Source organism: Ascaphus truei, chromosome 2 (genome assembly GCF_040206685.1).
Source record: "Ascaphus truei isolate aAscTru1 chromosome 2, aAscTru1.hap1, whole genome shotgun sequence".
NCBI classification, from domain to species: Eukaryota; Metazoa; Chordata; class Amphibia; order Anura; family Ascaphidae; genus Ascaphus; species Ascaphus truei.
The window spans coordinates 143407934-143428803 of NC_134484.1; the positions used below are offsets into that span (position 1 = coordinate 143407934).

At 43.1% G+C, this 20870-nt stretch overlaps 1 long non-coding RNA gene across 4 annotated transcripts in view; it reads right to left on the reverse strand.

The window, feature by feature from the left end:
• The window catches only part of LOC142486898 (uncharacterized), a 43097-nt gene that overhangs the window by 18839 nt on the left and 3388 nt on the right, over positions 1-20870 (reverse strand). The window lies entirely within an intron of this gene.

Sequence of the window (20870 nt, forward strand, 5' to 3'; positions counted from 1 at the left end):
TTGCCATTGAATAGACTAGGGATCTACAACTTGCTTTTTCTGGCTGTGTGGGGCAGTCACACGGTCAGACCATGCAGTAGATTTATAGACTTTCAGAAGACTTGGGTGTCAAGTCCCGTCATTTCTAGGAGATTGTTGAGTTCAGAGTAATCAATAATGCCTAAATTGACCTGTTCTCATTTCGTACATTCTGTCTTTTCTGTGTGTAATTCCTCATTAAACCACAGTCTAGAAGTTTAAAGCAGCATTACCTAAAAAATCCTATTTTTTTTTTTTTTTTTAATCCATGGTCATATTAGATAATACTGCATTTTCCTATGCTCTATGCCCCCCCCCCCTTTTTTGGTATTCAATTTTTATTGAAAATTCCTGCTTTATACAATATTCCAAAACCCATCAAACATTGTAGACAGCAGTCAATTCTTATGAGAACCTGTACATTGCAGTTCTCCCAATGTAACAATAAAGCATTCCATATAAAGGTAAAAGAGAAACAAGAACAAACAGAGGTTAACAGTCAAAGGAGTTTGATGCATTTTACAATTTACTGGGGTACTGATAGATTATCAGACAGTTCTAGTATAATCTTATTCACTGAACTTCAAACTTAACCTTGTTCTATGTATGAAGGACTCTGGCATTATGGCCCAAAAACCTAGTACTGAAAGCCGTCATTTGTCATTATGACTCCATTATACGCCGTGATAGGTAGCCCGTATTTTGTGGTGTTGGATATATAAGGACGTTTGTCAGCTTCTCCATTCTAATAAATTCCACTGTGTCCAACTATTCTTCTATGGATGGAGTGGAGGGTCTTCTCCACGTTCTAGCTTGTACATCTTTGGCGGCATAGATGGTGTATTGTGTGGGTTTCGTATGTACAGGGATGCCTGCATCGATTAATCAGAGCAGCGCATACTCAGGCTGGAAGGATACATCTACCTCCTGATATTCTCTCACACGAAAACCCCTTTTCCTAAAAAAAATTAACTTTGGGGCAGTTTTACCACGTCCAGATTATCTGCACTCTGTCCACATAGCTTCCAGCAGACATCAGTTTGGCCGGTTGCGTACAGGCAATTTAACAGGAGTCAGGTACGTTCTATAGAAAATGTTGTAGCTTGTTTCTGTTAGTGAAGCAAAACAGAGGTCTTGTATTGTATGTCTTTATTTATATAGCGCCATAAATGTACATAGCGCTTCACAGTAGTAATACATGTCATATAAATAACAAATAATATAAATAACAGATCATGGGAATAAGTGCTTCAGACATACTGTAAAAGTAACATTAAGGAAGGAGTCCCTGCTCCGAGGAGCTTACAATCTAATTGGTAGGTAGGGAGAACGTACAGAGACAGGAGGGAATACTAGTAAGTGCGTCTGCAGGGGGCCAAGCTTTGTGTCTTTCGTAACTCTTCCCCCAATGTCCTGCCACTCATTATCTAAACTTCCTATGTTAGAGTGCCAGGTACCAAGTGGAGGTGTTGTCTTCTGTATAGAGATTACATAGGATAGCTCCATCTAGATAAGATATGCCTAGGCGTGTGTGTGTGTTTGTGTTTGAGGTTTGTTAATGCATGCCGTATCTGAAAGTATTGGTAAAGGGGAATTCGTTGTTCTATTTTGTCTTGCAGTTGTTGCATTGAGATCACAGCACCTTGCTGGTAGAAATGTTTATCTGGTATACCTACTGTGTTTAATGCAGTGACAAGTGGTTCAAATTCGAATCCATTAAAAGGGTTTAATCATATTAATTTTAGTAAACAGCAAAATACTGGAGAGCTGCAGTTTGGAGAGACTCACTGTGCTCCAGTTATGGAAAGTGTTTGGGATAAATGGATGTGCTTTCACCCTGATTGTCTATACTTGAGGGATCTGAAAGTAGCATAGCTATAGGCCTTGCTTCTGTAATAATCTCCTCCAATTCGATCTAATGGGCATCGGAGTGGAGTACTAATATGTTGGTGCTCTGAGTACAATTTAATGTTAGGACAATCTCAAAAACCTTATTTTTGTAAAAAAATAAATAAAAATGTTGGATGGATAGTAATGTGAATAAACACATTTTGGCAATATCGTCATTTTAATAGCGGTCACTCTACCCCACCAGGTCAGCATTAGCCCTTTTCATGTGTCTAACAACACACTTAGATCAGTAAGTACCTTACTATAATTCAAGTCATACAATCGCTATAAATTAGCTGGGATTTGTACACCTAGGTAGGCAGTATATATTCCTGACTGGAATTTAATCCATATCGATACATTTTTGGTGTATCCGGAGTACAGCCGAAAGACTGTTTACAGAGTTTGAGTCCATGCAATTTGGGGTCTTCCCTGACAGGACCTCTTTTTCTGTTCGCTAGCTACCTTCTCCTAGTGCAGCTGCTCTGTACCAAGCATCCATAATTCTAGGTTGACCGGGTATCACTCTTCTTGTCCACTTATAAATCCTGTTTTATCTTTATGCACTAATTGGCACATAAGGGGCTCCAGACGGTTGGCCAGAATTTTTGCTACATTTTTATATCATAATTTAGAAGGGCAATTTATATAGTTTGCTCAATAACTATCCTTTCACTCTTTTGGTAGTAATGTTTGCTTCCATCATTGATCCTGGTCACGAACCCCCCATTAAACACCCTACATAATGGGACCTAATTCGGGAGATGGGAATTTGTCAAATTCGCTTGGATACTCACCTGGTCCCATAGCTGTACCATTTTTGAGAGATGAGATTGCACTCGCTATTTCCGTGATGGAGATGGTTTCCCCCTGCCGCTGAAACCCTGGGTAATTTAATATCTTAATGTTTTACAGGTCGGTGGCATACCAGACTGTTCAAATTGAGTTGTGTATAACTCAGAATAATATTTGAGAAATAATTTTTCAATGTCAGCTGGCTTGTCCTTCAGGTAGTCATTGGATTTGGGCGTTTTGTCTACTTTAGTTTTACCCACCTTGCCTTGCCAGGTGTGGTATGAAAGGTCAGGTAATATAAGGAGATGTTGCAGGGCACTCCAGAAGGCTCTCACACACACCAATCATCTTCCTAGGGGATTACATTCTTCCCTGTGAGTCTCTTAACTGTAGTCTTAGTTTACTTGTGTGTCATCAGTACTGACCTTCGACCACTTTGTTCTGGTCCTCTGCCTCACCTCGATCCCCCGGGAGCCTCCATTCCAGGACACACAAGAGAGATCGCCCTCAACCAGCGTCCCCCACATCCAATGGCAGGCGCTTCTGTACGCCCCCTAGAGCTCTTGTGGCTTGTATCGGACCAAAGAAATGGAGGGGGATGAACGAACAGTCAACACTGTAACCTCTCCCGACAGTCTCCGTGCCTACCTGTCAGGGTTCTGCTCGCCACAAACCAGGACCGGACCGCGAGGCTGAGGTGGGGTTGTAAAAGCACCGACCTGAGACCGCGCAGGCTGATCCGGATTGCGCAGTTCGTAGTCATATGTCGCAGGATCAGGATTGGAGAAGACAGCGTCGTCGTTGTAGAAGCCAGGGTCAGGACAGGAGACATCAGGATAAACATTGTTCAGGCAAGAGTTCGGCAACAGGTAGTCAGGAGAGCCCCGCTTCAGCTTAGGAGCGCGGGGTTGGCCTCTGCGCGAGCGACGACCATGGCCCATGGTACTGGTCACAGGAGATGGTAGGCAGACCAGAGTAGCACACCGCTTTGCTGCACGGGTGCACCAGTGCTACAGCGCAAGAGTCCTGAGCGGGCTAGGGAATCCTCTGTCTCAGCGCAGGAACCAGGACACGGCCTCTCTAGATTAGGGAAAGAGTAGGCCCCAGGAACCAGGAAGCTGAAGATACACAGGGAAACCTCCGCTTCAGTGCAGGAATCCAGGAGACTGAAGAACGCAGGGACGAAACATCCGCTTCAGTGCAGGAATCCAGGAGGCTGAGGGACGCAGGGACGAAAACCTCTGCTTCAGCACAGGAGAACAGGAGTGGACCGCTGCGTGAATATAGCAGCCGGTCACAGGAAACAAGGAGCTGAAGTGAACAAGAAGAGTACTCAGCTACAACACAGGAGACTGGAGCAGACCGCTGCGTGAATATAGCAGCCGGCCTTAGGAAACCTGGAGCTGCAGACAACAAGGAGAATACTCCGCTTCAGCATGAGAGACAGGAACAAGCGAGGGCTTGTGGCAGAACAGATAGTGACATCCAGGAAGGACTATGCTCGGCAGGGAGCATTATGGGAAGACAATACTTAAAGGTCAGCGGGCCAATCCCCGGAGGAGGGTGTGAAGGTACTGCTCCAATGAATGAATGCAAGTCTAGGTTGCAGTGATAGGCTGCACAGCTGCAGTAGATACCAGAGGGAGTGTGTATAGCTTTGGTGAGTGAATCCAGGCTGCAGCAAACATCAGGAGAGGTGCTCCAGGACTGCACACGTCTGCAAGGTAAGGCAACCAGTAAACTGCGGAGCGGATTCCTTACAGTACCCCCCCCTTCACGCGAGACCTCCGGGCGAACATGAGCACACCTAGAGTTGGGGGACCGGGAATTGTTGCTGAACCGTCTAGGATTGGGGTTAGAGTCGTGGTCCAGAGACTCGTGGTTAGTCCTTAGTGTACCCCCACCCCCCGGTGAGAACTGCGGCCAGACAGGACCATCCATGGGTCTTGGGGACATTGAGTTGTTCCTAAAATTCTTTAGGTGGAAAGGGCATCCGTAAACGAGCAGTTCTTTGGTGAGTACAGTTCTAGGATATGAGATTGATGGAAGAAACATCTTTGGTACATGGCTCGCCTCGCAAAATGACTTGGAAATCCAGGGCTGTGAAGAACCAGATGGTTCCAGAGCAGAAACGGCAGGAGAAGCCCTACAGGAAGCCCAGTCTTTAATAAATGAACCGGACTCTAGGATCAGCGGCCCTGATAGTTGATCGAATACACCAGGAGGAACTTTGTAACAGAAAAAGTCTTGGCTGACCACTGCATGTTGGAATTTGCGAGGAATTTTTCCTCTAGAAGGCTCCCAGGTAATGGTTCGTAAGGGTATAGGTTGGTTGGAAGCATCTCCCGGTATTGGTATGGAAGGTGACAAGGCAAGCAGTAAACCAGGCATAGGGACCGAAATCTTGGGATACGTACAGAGTATTTCCAACTGAGAGGAAATAACAGGGGCAACCGAAAATTCCAAGGGACAAAACCATGGTTTAGCAGGAGCAGAGAAGCAAACAACAGTAGAGCTCTCCAATACTGGGAAATCTTCATTGGGAGATAATATTGTCACTTTATCAGGAATAGTCCTTGGGATCTTTAAATCAGTAGCTTGAGAAAAAGGCAGAGCCAGGGTAGTGGTGGGAGGGAAGCTAACATCAGAAGCTGAAGTCTGTACCTCAGTGACAGGGCCCTGAGAATCAACAAGCAGCAAGTATGAACTATGAAAACTCTTAATGACAGGCACCTTAGGAGTACAAGGAGTCTTTTCCGAAACTGCAATGGCCCTAACCACAGGGGTACCTAACCTGACAAAAACATGAATTGGTGTGTTTTCTAGTGCAAAATCTCTGATCACAGGACTCCTAACCGATAGTGAGGGTGTCTGGGTTTGATTAGAGAAAAAATCAGATGTATTGATAAGTGACTTAGAAACAATTACTGAGGTTCTAGATTTGCTGGACATGTGAGAAAAAATACCCTTTAAGACAGGAGTTTTCATTTCTTCCCAGAGTAACCCCATGTTTGCTGGGGCATATTTAGACACAGTACTGAGGGACTGGGTTTCAGCAAAGGCAGGACAGCTAAATAGCTCAGATTTAAACCCCAGGACTTGTAATATATGCATGGTGACCTCAGACAGTACTAAGGAAGTGACCACAGATATGCTGATCCCTGGAGAATTAGCCTGGACAGAGAAATCAGGGGGACCCCCAATCAGGATACTCCTTGTAGGAAGAGCTTCAGAATCAGAAGGAGAATCATTACCTCTCAGAGTCTCAAAACTAGTAAGACACAATTCAGTGAAAAGGGATACAGTGTGCAAGCTTTTTACTAATCTATATGAAAAAGCGTCACTTTGGGGAGAAAACCGTGCGTCAGCAAACATTCCTGGGAACATAATATGAACCCCAGGAGGGACATACAGACTACTGTATGCTTTTAACCCTAAGCTTAAAGAGGAGGAGAACTCAGACAGTACACGGGGGTGAATCATAACTGTACTGGTCTCTGAAGTAGGTATTTGGTAAGGAATGTCTGGGAAACCAGAAATTACTGCAGACTCCATAATGTGGGAACTATGCGCTGAAGCAGGGATCACCGCTATGTGGGCGACAGGCTGGTTCAGCGAAACACCCGGGAGAAGGAACTCTGCGAGCAAGCTTAGGGAAAAACCTGACTCCTGAATACATTTATCAGGAACCAGAACTTTAGCCGAAGTCTCCGGAGACGAAACTGCGTAAACTTGAGCTGAAGCAGTGGATTTATAGCAAAGAATATCTAGGGACTCCGTACGGTTATGGGAATCCCTCAATGCAACCTCTGCTGTCTGACTTGTGGACTCATTCTCTGAGGCTAAAACGAAGGCATTAACTTGGAGGCAGCAAGAATTTATAGGGGTTAATGCAGACAATGCCTGAGAGAAACATAGGTAATCTTCTCTCTGTATTAGGACAGACCAGGAATCTCTCCTCTGAAGCTAGGGGCGTGACCATGGCTGACAGAGAACAGGGATTTACCAAAGGAAACTCAGAGCTGCCCCTCAGGGGTTAATACAGAAATGACCCTGGGAACAGAACTTAGGGATTCTTTCTCTGACGGGGAAAGCGCACAGGACTGCCTAGCAGAGTTTAAAGCTGGAAAACCCTCAAGAGCTGGAGGGACAGATTCGGAGTTAGAAATAGGGGAACAAAGGGACTTATTCTCTGATAGTAGAACCTTAGTGTTGGCTAGTGAAACATATGTATTCTCCAGGGGAACCTCACAGGACTGCTCGGCAGGGGTTAAAGCTGGAAAACCCTCAAGACCTAGAGAAAGGACTTCTGAGCTAGAAATAGGAGAACTAATGAACTTATTCTCTGATACAAGAACATTAGGGCTGGGTAGAGCAACATATGTATTCTCCAGGGGGACCTCACAGGACTGATCGGCAGGGGTTAACGAAAACATATCATTGGTGTCAGGGAACCCGGGCATACACTCAGGGCAAGGATCAGTGGTAGACCAGGGATACAGCCAAGCGGCAGCGAAGCTGGCGAGGGGAGAATCCTGTTCCTTTATGCAAATGTCCAATGTCATGGAAAGGATATGGAGTGTTTTTTGGGCATCAGCCAACATGAGGAGAGGGTCCTCTTTTGCTATATAAATGTCTAAAGACAAGGCCAGGGAAGAGAGTTCCTTTTGGGCGTCGTCCAATTCTAAAGGGTACACATTTTCCCAAGTTAAAGGGTAACCAGGAAAGCAAATACAAGCGGCCAGCGATTGTTTTAAGTCCCGGAGGCGGTAAACCATCATGAGATCATTACGGCATTTGTTTTGCAAAGGGGTTAAACCTACAAACACAATCAGATCTTCAATCAGGGGTATTATCTCACATAGAAATTGGTATTCACACTGGGACTGGTTTACAGGCTGGGACAGGCTTTCAGACAGAAACTTACCAACCCTCACCACAGGGCGGTCCGAGTTTGTGCGGCCGAGCATACTGTCAGGGTTCTGCTCGCCACAAACCAGGACCGGACCGCGAGGCTGAGGTGGGGTTGTAAAAGCACCGACCTGAGACCGCGCAGGCTGATCCGGATTGCGCAGTTCGTAGCCATATGTCGCAGGATCAGGATTGGAGAAGACAGCGTCGTCGTTGTAGAAGCCAGGGTCAGGACAGGAGACATCAGGATAAACATTGTTCAGGCAAGAGTTCGGCAACAGGTAGTCAGGAGAGCCCCGCTTCAGCTTAGGAGCGCGGGGTTGGCCTCTGCGCGAGCGACGACCATGGCCCATGGTACTGGTCACAGGAGATGGTAGGCAGACCAGAGTAGCACACCGCTTTGCTGCACGGGTGCACCAGTGCTACAGCGCAAGAGTCCTGAGCGGGCTAGGGAATCCTCTATCTCAGCGCAGGAACCAGGACACGGCCTCTCTAGATTAGGGAAAGAGTAGGCCCCAGGAACCAGGAAGCTGAAGATACACAGGGAAACCTCCGCTTCAGTGCAGGAATCCAGGAGACTGAAGAACGCAGGGACGAAACATCCGCTTCAGTGCAGGAATCCAGGAGGCTGAGGGACGCAGGGACGAAAACCTCTGCTTCAGCACAGGAGAACAGGAGTGGACCGCTGCGTGAATATAGCAGCCGGTCACAGGAAACAAGGAGCTGAAGTGAACAAGAAGAGTACTCAGCTACAACACAGGAGACTGGAGCAGACCGCTGCGTGAATATAGCAGCCGGCCTTAGGAAACCTGGAGCTGCAGACAACAAGGAGAATACTCCGCTTCAGCATGAGAGACAGGAACAAGCGAGGGCTTGTGGCAGAACAGATAGTGACATCCAGGAAGGACTATGCTCGGCAGGGAGCATTATGGGAAGACAATACTTAAAGGTCAGCGGGCCAATCCCCGGAGGAGGGTGTGAAGGTACTGCTCCAATGAATGAATGCAAGTCTAGGTTGCAGTGATAGGCTGCACAGCTGCAGTAGATACCAGAGGGAGTGTGTATAGCTTTGGTGAGTGAATCCAGGCTGCAGCAAACATCAGGAGAGGTGCTCCAGGACTGCACACGTCTGCAAGGTAAGGCAACCAGTAAACTGCGGAGCGGATTCCTTACACTACCTTGACTGCGCTGTTTCACAGGCCGACGACGGCCATCTTGATTCCTCATGAATGCAGGGAACAGCACAAGCCGGGTGGTCCCACGCCGCCACAGCTCACGAGTGGAGGATCTCAACAACAGGGGAGGTCTGCAGGGTCCTCTTAGCACAATGGAGGAATCGATTGGCAAGCCGGTGGCCCTGCGAAGGAGCACTGAGACAAAGTGGCCGCCCCGCTTCCAACCTCGGTCACCCAGCCTCTTCTGCCACTGCAAGCAAGCCTCACCACTGTTCATGGGGGGGGGGGGGGGAGATCTACGGGGTCGTCCCCTGCTCTGGTCACTTTCTATTTTGTGTGTGTGTAATATTTATTTATTGGGGACGGAAAGCTCTTATATCTATAAGGCTACACTTACACTAAGGGCTAAGTGATGTCAGCTGTCGCAATAGCGATTCCTGCACGCTGGTTGAGGAGACCAGAGAGTGACCGGGGGCGTGGCTGCGAGTGGTTCAATCTCATTGTCTGTGCTGCTGTCACGCGGAGAAAGACGAAAAAGTCAATCATTTGACTACCGACGATCGCGACCGCTCCGTCGCTCTGCACTGCGGTCGCGCCCACTATGGGCACCCGCGACGGACTGCATGTACTTGCTATGGTGCTGTGCGACGTCGCAAATACTATAAGGGTAGCCTAAAGCCCACGGAGCTCCACGTCTTCTCTGCTCTGCTTCCAGGCCTCAATGCCCTGTTTAATTATTTTTGTATGTGTTCAGCTTCCTTGGGTTGCTATAGCAACTATTTAGAAAGCTACACCAATTCCTCCAAATTGGGTACCTTCACAAGAAGGATCTTTACCGATCGATCACGGCAGCTTAGATAATTACATTGCCTTAAAAAAGGTAAGGAACTATTGCATCTATTAAAATAAAAAATATGGCAAGAGCTAATGCAACTTTAAGATCTGGTTCTGGAATAAAAAAAAAAGTTTGCCCACCATAACTTGTGTTTAAACCTATCCCAGCTTCAAATTGCAAAGCCAATACAACCATCCTCCACTGAGACCTAAAAGATGAAAACAGCTTTCTGCGAGTAGGTTTACTGGTATGTAATTCTTTATCCGAGGCTGTGCTCAAAAGCTGTATAATAAAGCAGGCATGAGTAAAAGGTGACACTGTGTGCTCATTTGCATGTCATTTCCCAGATTCCCTGGCTACAGTGAAAGCACTATGTTGAGATAATGGTGGACAGCAGGGTGACCTGTCTGAGACATGCAAATGTGCTCAAGTGAGATTTATATTTGTGGAATAAAATAAAATCCCTGCTTCATAGTTTTGCTTCTAATTTTTCTTTATATCCATGTATTAGTTTTTTTTTAAGCATAAGGTTTAACTTTTGGTACATGTGAATGATGATCTGATGTAGAAAGCATTAGTCAGACTGCTGGCAGGATTAAATCAGTGAATTAAGCTCATGCTCCTCATTCTGCAGGCTCTATACTACCGGGAGGATTAAATGTTAGGTCTATTTTAAAAGTGCAGTTCCATCCAGAAACCATTATTGCAGTAACATAGAATAAAAACACAATTTTACCATATCTCAGGTTGTATTTATGCAAAATTTATTATTTTGTCACTACTAGTATCAAAACAGACGTGTTCATGCTTTTATCATTTTTCTGTAGTCCCATGTGCAATTAAAAAAAATAAAAATACTGGATGGACTTAAAATGGCAATTCTATGTAGTCAAAACAATATTTCTTTAACCAATTAGTGTAATAGGCTTTGTTACAGCAAAACCCTTGAAGTAACTTGTTTGCTTGCTTGCATTCTGTTAAATGCACATGCTTGCGTTTACGCTGAGTCCAGAGGATTCTAGAGAGAGAGAGAGAGAGAGTGAGAGAGTGAGTGAGTGAGTGAGTGAGTGTGTGAGTGTGACAGGGACTTAGCACTGTTGGAGAGAAACTGACTCTAAATCCAGCAGTGTGCTGGTTAATTGTACACAGGCAATCAACCAGACTCCCCCTGGCTGATTAGGACTGTTAGATAAAGCCTGGTCTGAAACAGGAAGGAGATTCCTTAGCTCACAAGGGAGCTGACATAAGGAAACAGAGGGGCTATGGTCTGAGAGCAAGACAAAAGGGGAACAGACCTATGCCTTGACCCTAAAGCAGACACCTACCTGGACGCCACTGACCTGAAGGGCCACCTGCGTTAAGGTACCGCTGAGACTTTGGAGTTATAAGTGGGTAAGGGGCTTCTTACCCCCAGCCTTGCAGAGAGGGACTGGGGAAGTAAGTTTGTCCTTACACAGGGATAGGTGTTTATGGTTTTATGTATCTTTTTGGTTTGTGGTATTGTTTAAAGGAACAGGCAATAAAGCCTTATTTTAATTTCACCTTAAAAACGGTCTCTATTGCATATTTCTGCACACATCTCTTACAATAAGCTATTGGTTTTACTAATGAAAATGGCTTTATAAGAACCATACAAACACAATTCACCTCTAGTTTTGAGGACTCTAAACCCAAATCACAAATACAGTAGACAGACTAAAAAGAAAATCTATGGTTGTGGTTTACCATGGAAAAAAGTTATGTTAAATTTTTTTTTTACCTTTTATGACGCTGAAAGTCTGGCAACACCTGAGTGCCACCAGACTTCTGGGTTTGCGACCATGTGATCGCTTTGGTAGCAATCATATTATCCAGACCAACCCGACGCGCAGAAGTGAGCATCCTACGTACGGTTTGATCGCTTTCAGAACTCAATCTCCCATAAAAAATAAACATTGAATGAATGTCATATGGCGACATCGCGGGCGACCAGGTTTTTGATTGGTTCAGAGGCTGTCGCATGTGGCATTGTTTTTGTCCCCACTTTTGAAGATTGGGACAACTCTGGCAGTTTTCCAGGTCTTAGGGATATGGCCTGAAGACAGAATAGAGTTGACTATGGAAGCAATTGTTTTGGCAATGGCTGGGGCACCAAGTCGTAGGAACCTAGATTGTAGTAGGTCAGGTCCACATTGGCTGCTTAGTTTTAATTTGAGGAGCGCTTGTGTAATCTTCTCTTCGGATACTTGGCCAAATTGAAAATTGTGGGCAGTGTTGGGAGGGGGTGGGACTATAGGGGTACTCCCAGGATGAGATTCAGGTTTGTGGTTTGGGCTGCGTTTCGCTAATAAGTTAGTGGCACACCACACAAAGTAATCATTGAATGCATTTGCAATGTCAGTGGGGTTTGTCAAAGTAATATCCCCCTTAGTGATATTACTTGTTTGTTGATGGTTAGAAGTGTGGAATATATTGTTGATAACCTTCCAGAAGTTTGCTGGGTTTGATGTATTCTGGTGGAGATTGTCAGAGTAATATTGTGCTTTTGCATGCCTTGTTTGCCTTGTGCACATGTTCCGCAGGCATCTGTAGTGATTGAGATCCTTGGTAGTGCCAGTTACTTTGTAGCTTTTTCACAAGGCATCCCTGAACTGGTAGAGTGCTATAAGGTCAGTTGTAACCCATGGAAGGTGGGCCCCCAAACCCTTATTTTGCGTAGTGGAGCATGGGTATCACAGAGTTTTAAGAACTCGGATTGGAAATAGTCGAGCGCAGAATCAGGGTCGGGAATTAAATCGATTCTGTGCCATGGGCAGTTGGTAAGGTCATCCAGAAACTGGTTGTGGGTTAAAGTTTTTAAATGTTCTAGTGAGGAGAACTTTAGGGCTTGAATGGGGCGGTTTAATTTTCCTTACACAGTACACTATTGCATGGTCACTGAAAATATCAGGAAGGATGCCAGAGGATTGGATTCTGCTGGGATTTGAGGAAAGAATCCAGTCTAGCAAGGAATGGTTATGCGATTTCAGGTTTGTCCGTGTGGGTTGGGAAATGAGTTATGATAGGTTAAGTGACTTGAGCTGTATCTGGATTTTGTGGTTTTTAGGGTCAAGCCAATTGAAGTTGAAATCCCCAAGAACTAGCAGCTCACTCTTCTCATTGAGAGGAAATGGATCCAAGTACGTTCTGCTACATCTATATAATTAGGAACACAAAAGCAGAGGGTAGAGGGGGAACTTTATTTCTTATCTATGCTGACTAAACTGAACCCAGTCCCAGAAAAAAAAAAAAGTTGTATAATGGGATAAATTCATAAAAAGTTTAAAGAACTTTGCAAGATCAAATGCTTCTTAACCAAGGGAGATTTTTAAAATACTCTCCTTGTCTATGGCTTATTCAAATTATGGTTAGTCTCCCAAGATCACTCCTCACATTAGCAAATCCACCAGGTGTACATGTTGCAATATCGCTCTAACATGCTGCCACTCATAACAGGGAGTGCCTCCTCCCATGACAACAAAACTATTGCCCCATGTGTATTTCCCATCAGATTGACAGCACATGTTCATACAGCAACACTGGAGAAGCACAAAAGGGACACAAATGTGACATTTCTGTGTGTTCCTGTGATGTTGGAAGTTGTATTGTGCCCAAACAGAGGCCTTGGAAGAGAGCAAAGAGGCCAGAAAATGGGAGGGGGGGGGGAGGAAATATATAGGACTGACCTCTGACTACTCAAATACATTAAACTTCGAAATCTATATGTATTTCAAACTGTTTATTAAGAATTTTTAGGTTTAAAGAAATGGAGATAGATACACACACAAATTATACACTCTTAAATGTAACAACAATACTACACAAATGTAACAACAATACTGCACAAATGTGCTTAAAAGTAATGAAAAACTTAAATCAACTATAAAGATGCACAATTTATCTATTAAAGTACAAGATGAAAAAAAGTATTGTGTTAAAATGGTTGATCTACAAACAACGTATTCAAGCTGGAGAGGATTTTGTAAATCTGAACAAGATAACATTTTATTGCAAGTTAAATGCCAACATGTTAATGTGTTAGAGCAATGGAAAAGAACATAACTAAAGAGCCAATTTCTTTGTTACAAAGGCCATCCAAAATTAGTCAGCAGCTCTACGTGGAAAGAAAAAGAAAGCTGGTGAGATACAGATTTAAAGCAGCACTCCAAGCTGCCATTTTTTTTTTCATTTTTAGTTTCCTCCCCTTTAATATGTGCATCAATACAATCCACACAATGATAAGTAATTAGCTAAGTTTCCGATAGATTGGCAAAGATTCAGCTCGGGGGTTCACTAAATGGCTGTCAGTGCAGCAGAAAAAGACCAAAGATGCAAAGTCCGTGGGGAAGATCATGTGACCAGGCAGTCACTAGATACAGTATAGGCACTCTGGCAGGGGGGGGGGGCAAAACAAATAGACAAATTCAGAGATAATACTGAAATCAACAATGATGGTGAAAACAAGTGATGTGAAATATAATCTATTGACGTACTCACACGGCCATGTGTAGTACTGAATCCATAAAATGGTTTCTTTCCTCTATGCTGCTCCTTCACTGCAGCAGTCAGCTAATGCTCCCTTCCCAATTCGTCACAGGTATAGCCTCATCGGTGTTAACTTCAGTACGCATACCATGCACATACGAGGGAAGACAACACCGCACAAACAAATGTAAAAGACAATTTATTAAAGTAAAAACGTGAGTGACAATGAACTCGCATGTAAATGTCCACCTCCTGCACTTTGGTGCAGTGTTCTCCTGATCCCGCGTACAGATCAGCAGGTCAAAGCGCATGGGCCAGCTACGGTGTCCGCACACAGTCAAAAGAGCTCCAGGTTCTTACATGAACAATGCACTGCTAGAGAGGGCAGGGCTCAAAAAGGGGTGTGCCAGAGCCTGTTTCAGAAGAGGAAGGGGATGTGACTGTGTAAATGGTTGCGATAGAAACAAAAAATGCTTGACATTTTTAATGTATTATAATGTAACAGCAAGTAAACATGAAGAGATAGAGAGTCTCCCACAGATCCCTTTTACCACTGCACATACAGGCTAATCAAAAGTGTTTATAGGGGGATAGTGCTCCCTGACATATAACCAAAAAAGCTGTAGGGGGTACCAAAAGTAATCACACCCAACTTGGTGGGTAAACGGTTACCAAAAAAAGCCTGATGTAGCCAAAACAATAAAGATTTATTTAATTATATATCACAACGACGCATAATCAGTAGGCATAAAAACATTTAAAACACAAGGTGTGGGTGATAACAGGAGGAAAAGTACTGTATATTTCAATGTTTAATACATTATATGAACCCTCCTGATGGTGATCAAAACCGGAACGGGGAATAGGGTAGGAGGTAAGTATAGCGTATATACACGTATGTGTAGGGGGGAAGATCGTGTTGAGTATCACATATCAATCTCAAACATATATGAGTCCCCTCCGGTGGCTTCCTCCCTAGTTTGGTGTAAGGGTGTAGCAGTATAACATATAGTAAAAACGCAATATTCACAGTGCACAGTGCACCGCAATGTTGTACCTGCAGTTAGAACGCAATAATATGCAGTTGCAAGCGTGGTAGTATGGTCTCCGCTACCACCACAAATATACACCCTCTATCTCCCCCCGATACCGGAACAATCTCACCCGTGACCTCCGACGTCAACGCGATGACGTCGTACTATTAGTTATATTTATAATGTAACATTCAGTTTTTTTAATGCTAAAAGTATTTTCTCATAGTACAGAACAGATTAAAAAAAAAACAACAACAACATTGTAGTCTGCCTTTATTTATATAGCGCAAAAGTGTACTCAGCGCTTCACAAAGAATACAGTACCGGGAATTAACATACATTAAGAGCAGCAAAATCAGACAATAGGAAAATAAATCCCTGCCCCGAAGAGCTTACATGTAGGATATTGCTTGGTCTGCAGCTTTAAAAGTTGACCATCAAAAATCCTTTCCCATATTTTTAATAGGGAATATGGTAATTTGTATATGTTTCCCAGCTTTTAATTATAACTAGATTGGTCTAATTTAATAAAGCTTCTTCTGTATACATTTTTTCAACATATAATTGAAAATCTGTGAATAGTAAAGAATAATAAAAAAAAAAAGTAAGAATTTACCTAGACAAACTGTATAGTTTAAGTATAAAATACTTGCATGTACCCACCTAGGCCAACAAAAATAAGTGTTTTCTTTCAAGTTTAAATGAAATTTTATCCTATATAGGTAATTGTAAAGAGTTAGGAGACATGGCATAAAAACATTTAACTAAATCCGATAAAGCCTTATGAGAGCCAATAAATATTGGGTTCGGTCTGAACTTTATAGGTAACAATGATAAAAGGAAAAAGATAGAGGCCTGGGACAATTAATAGATTTCTCTAATAATACTCCATAGGAGTCTTTGGATTACACCAAAGCATGCTTAACGAAGAGAGAGTTTTATGATATAAACTCGAAGTTTGGCACATTTAGTCCTTGTTCTTTATTATTACTTTTTAAGTGAAATTATAGGTGTCTTGCTAAGTTATTTAATTTCTATTTATCTTCCCCCAATTAAATTAAGAAGCATTTGACCAGATTTGAATCTGAATAAAGTTTTGCCGTAAAAACATTAGAAATCAATATGATTAAATATATAAATAATGCGACAAGCTTACCCCATATCAACTTTCTAGTTCTCTCAAATTAACCATCTGTAGTAAATTGTTCTTACCGATCTTCTCCTTTCTTCTAGTCTAGTAATGGCAGCACACACCTGTGGGTACTAACTCTTCCCTCTAGGTAGGACAGATGGCTGATTTCCTGGAGGAGTAGCTGTGGAATGGTACTTCCCCCTCCTTGGACAGTGTAGTATCTGAGCAATATAGAATACACAAACTCTGCCTCTGCTCTTTTTGCCCAAGAAGTGGTACTGTCCTTGTGGGAATGAGCATTAGCCTTAAACGGTGATTGTTTCCCTGTCTCATTATAACCTTCCAGGATTGTAGTTTTAATCCACCTTGCAAAATAACCTTTTGATGTGGTTTGTCCTATGTAACCAAAAAAAAAAAAAGTTAAGAGGGAATAAGTGTCCCGCAATTAAGTCTATCTTCAAATCAGTATAGATCAAATTACAATCCAATGGCTCAATCGTTAAAGCGGTACTAGGAGCAGAGTGTGCAGGGTTGTAAGCTACATCGTTCTACAGTCTCTTCCTCCCCCCTGCCCCCCAACTGCTGCCGACCAGGCTGGCGTCATAAAGTGACGTCATCGCCACAATCTACCTTTTCATAGACTTCAGTTATGACGCCAGCAGTTAAAGAGGGGGGGACAAAGACGCTGTAGAAGGATGCAGCTTACACACCAGCACTCGCTGCCCCCAATATACTTTAGAGATTGAGCAATCATACAGTAATTTAATTTATTGCAAAAATAGATCAAAACAGCCGCTCCAAGGGAAAAATTGAGAACTCACCAGGAAAAATAGTTAAAAAAATATTTAATAAGACTACATAAAAAGCACAGATAGTGACTGGACTCTTCTCCCATGCCGCTTGTGGCGCTTTTTCAAGGAGTAATTTCATTTATACTGATTAGTAGATCGACTTTGTGATACGGACTATTTTCCCCTCTTAACTCTCACTGCTCCTTCTGTCTATCATCTGTAGGGTAGTGCAGAGCAGTTCGGTGGCAGCTTGTTACCAGCTATATTATCAGGTGCTACAGATTCAATTGACTTATCTGAACTGATTGGCTCATATCTTTTGAGGCAGTGATTGTACCAATTGTGCAATCATCTGCCTATCTAGCTGCCTTCAGAACTGGCCATCTTTTAATTAGCTATTTTTAATTGGTGTCTATTTACCATTCTCTGAGGATTTCTTCACAAACATTGTGGAGTATTTGAATATGATCACTCTGTAAATGGTCACCCAATTAACTGGACTTAGACTGACCGTTTCTGTTCTCTTATTTACCCAGAGATAATTTAGACACCGCATTTTGCTTGGTATTTATTTTTTATTGGCATTACACCATTCCAGTGCACATATTAGGCCAACTTATTTTATCCTATTAATAAAAGTTAACTTTTAATTTGACAATTTACCCATCAGGACTTGATTGTTTTGTGTAGTGTGCAACACTTTAGGGTTCTTTTGTATACATATTTGCTTATTACCCTGTTAGCACCTATCTACCCCCTATACTTATCTTTACATATCAGGCTGAGCGTGTACTACTGGCTCCTGTGAGAACCAGTTTATCTGTACTGTGAAGGGGAATTGCCCTGTCTAGGGTGGATATATTCTTGCTACAGGACCAAAGGACATTTCCCTGGGGGCTGCATATGTTTAAGCCCACCGCTTCAATGGAGGCTGGCATGAGGCCTAGTACTTTCACGCAATTCCTCACGTCAGCCACATTTCACATGGCCGTATAGAAGTTAAGCCCCAGAAACTATAGCTTCTGGGAGGGGACTGGAACACTTTTGGCCCAATTGATAACCCAACCGAAAATCCGCTTTCAACTCGAGTGATGAATTTGCCTTCAGCATCCAATCGTCTAAGTACAGTATGACTGAAATCCCTTGTCTTAACGCTGCAGCCAGGACTACGACTCGTGAAGACTCAGTGCTGATGAAAGGCCAAAGGGCAATGCCACGTATTGAAAGTGCTTAATGGCACCTTGTACCGCAAATCTCTGGTAGTTTTGGTGGCTTGTACAAATTGGGACATAAAGATATGCATCCTTTAGATCCAGGGAGCGATCATAAAATCTCCTGGATGCAAACTGTTTATGACCGACTTTGCAGTTTCCATCATCAAGCGCTTGTATGCCAAGCCTGGTCGGACTACAAATATGTTTCTCAATCTCTCGGTTTAGCACTTCTACAATTGTATTTGAGATGCAGAATGCCATCATCACCTCTTGTTTTGGGACTGGTTGAGGTTGATGAAACGACAAATCTTTCTAGTGGGACACTCAAAACTATCGAATAGTCTCTTCCAAGCATCTGTAACACCCACCGATCCGTTGTAATTAGAGGCAATAGGAAACTAAAGAGCCTCAGCCTTCCTCCCACCGTAATGTTGTCCGCAGCCACTTGTGGAACCTGACATGTTGGTAGCTCTTGAGGACTGGAGTTGGCTACCCGATCTAGATTCTGCAAGAAATCTTGAAGATTTAAACACCGATCTGCCAAAACAAAGGGACCTTCGGTGTTGTGGAAGGAATTGGCTTCTGTATGATTTGTTCCTGTTCTGGAACAAAGAGTAGATTCGTCAAATGGAACAGTGCACAGACAATTTTCTGATGTATTTTTTAAGGCTAAGTGCTCTTCTGAAAGCGCTAGAGCTCTTGCTGGAAGTCTAATAAGATCAAATTATGCATTACAGTACACAGAGGAAATCCATCGCTGGGTTCATATTGGGATAATTCTTATGCATTTTACCTCTGGACTCCTGGAGCAAGATTTCATTTCAGATTCACCAACCAGAAATACAAGCAGTGTAAAAGATGCACCTGAAGCTAAAAATGTACTTTTTAATGTCGTATCGATCTTCTTATCCATAGAAACCTTAAATGCTGAGGCGTATTCTAAGGGTGTTGTTTTGCCTTCTGGAAACAGGCTAGTACATCTTCAGAGCATTATCCCATGCTTCGGAATCTTGCTGCAGGAAGGGGTACACGAGTAATCCAGCGAGTTGTCGCCATCTTTTTATCTGGCTTATCCTATTCCTTCTGGATCATGACTTTTATAGAAGAATATAGAAGGAAAACTTGCTTTTTTGCGGGAGCCTAAAACATTCTGTCCTGATTGTTAATAGGCGTTTCTAAATCATCAATCTCCTTGAATGGCTTTAATTAGCTTGTCTATATCTGCAGGGTTTATTTGCTTAGTTTCACCTTGTTTTAACTTGTGTGTGTGTCAGAAAACATGTGTTTTATTTAATCTTACCTGGCCTCTGTAACTCAGCTCACTACATATTAGTTTGTGCTTGAAGTCATTTCAAGGCCACAATCAACAAAATAGATATCCCTTGGAGGTGTGCTGTTAGTATATACTGTAGTGTGCACTGCTTGCCATCAGCTGGTTTAGCTCACACTACTAGAGCGGTGGCCTAGAAAAGCAGTGACTGTGGGTTCTAATCCTGTTGGGTCGTAAACCTTTCCAGTCATTAGGTTGGTGCCTTTGTCTTATAAACTCTATACAGTTGGCTTGGAAATCCTTTTAGAAGGTGTGGAATGGGACTCATTTAAATATTCTCTCTCGCTCTCTCTAACAATCCGGCAACGGATTTTGGTTTCAATATGAAATTACAGTTCGGATTTTTAAAAATCTGTTCGGATTGTATTCAATGACGGATTTGAATGAACCCGCTCTGCTATTTTAGTAACCAATCCGCAGACGGATTCTGGTGGGGGGACGACGAAGGGATGGACACAGATTTGGTCAAAACAACATTTCACAGCCTGCAGCACAGTCAGAAGGCAGCCATTTTGTTAGGCACACAATCAGGATTTAATTATTTTTTTTTTAATAGAGATTTATAACAAGAGCACCAAACGATTGCCAGCTTGGGTAGGAATGTACATTGTCACATGCTATAAGCAGGGGGGGGGGGGGAGAAGTGGTATTGCTACTTTAACACACCTTCCATTCTACCTCCAGCTAGGGCAGAAAAATACACTATCCAAGAGGAGGGGATGGACCATTATATAACCACTCCTCCACAAAAAGAGAAAAGGGAATTGAAGGCGTGCACTGCAAGCCGGTATGAATGGCTGGACAAAAATCCATTTAAAAGAAATGTATTGTTTGAGATGCATCACTCCACAAAACCCCTGATGCGTTTCATACCATCAAGGTACTTCATCAAAGAGTGATTAAAGGAAGCCAGGGGGTATACTTTTGTAGGGGTTTCCATTATACTAAATCAAACTAAAGTGCATCTAGGCGAGGCAAAAACACACCCGCGGCATAATAATAATTAGTCAAAAATCCAAAAGCGCAAGCCGCTACTCTTAACACCCCGATCCCAATATACAAGCAAAACAAATTACAACAAACACTGGTACAATAACATAAAAATAAAAAAGGAGGATGTTATATATAGCCAAAGAAAATTAATGACTAACATTAACAGTCCTCAATATTAAATACAAATACTACCAACAAAATAACTAAAAAACAAATAACTAGAGTACTGGAGATTAGTGAAAGTATAAA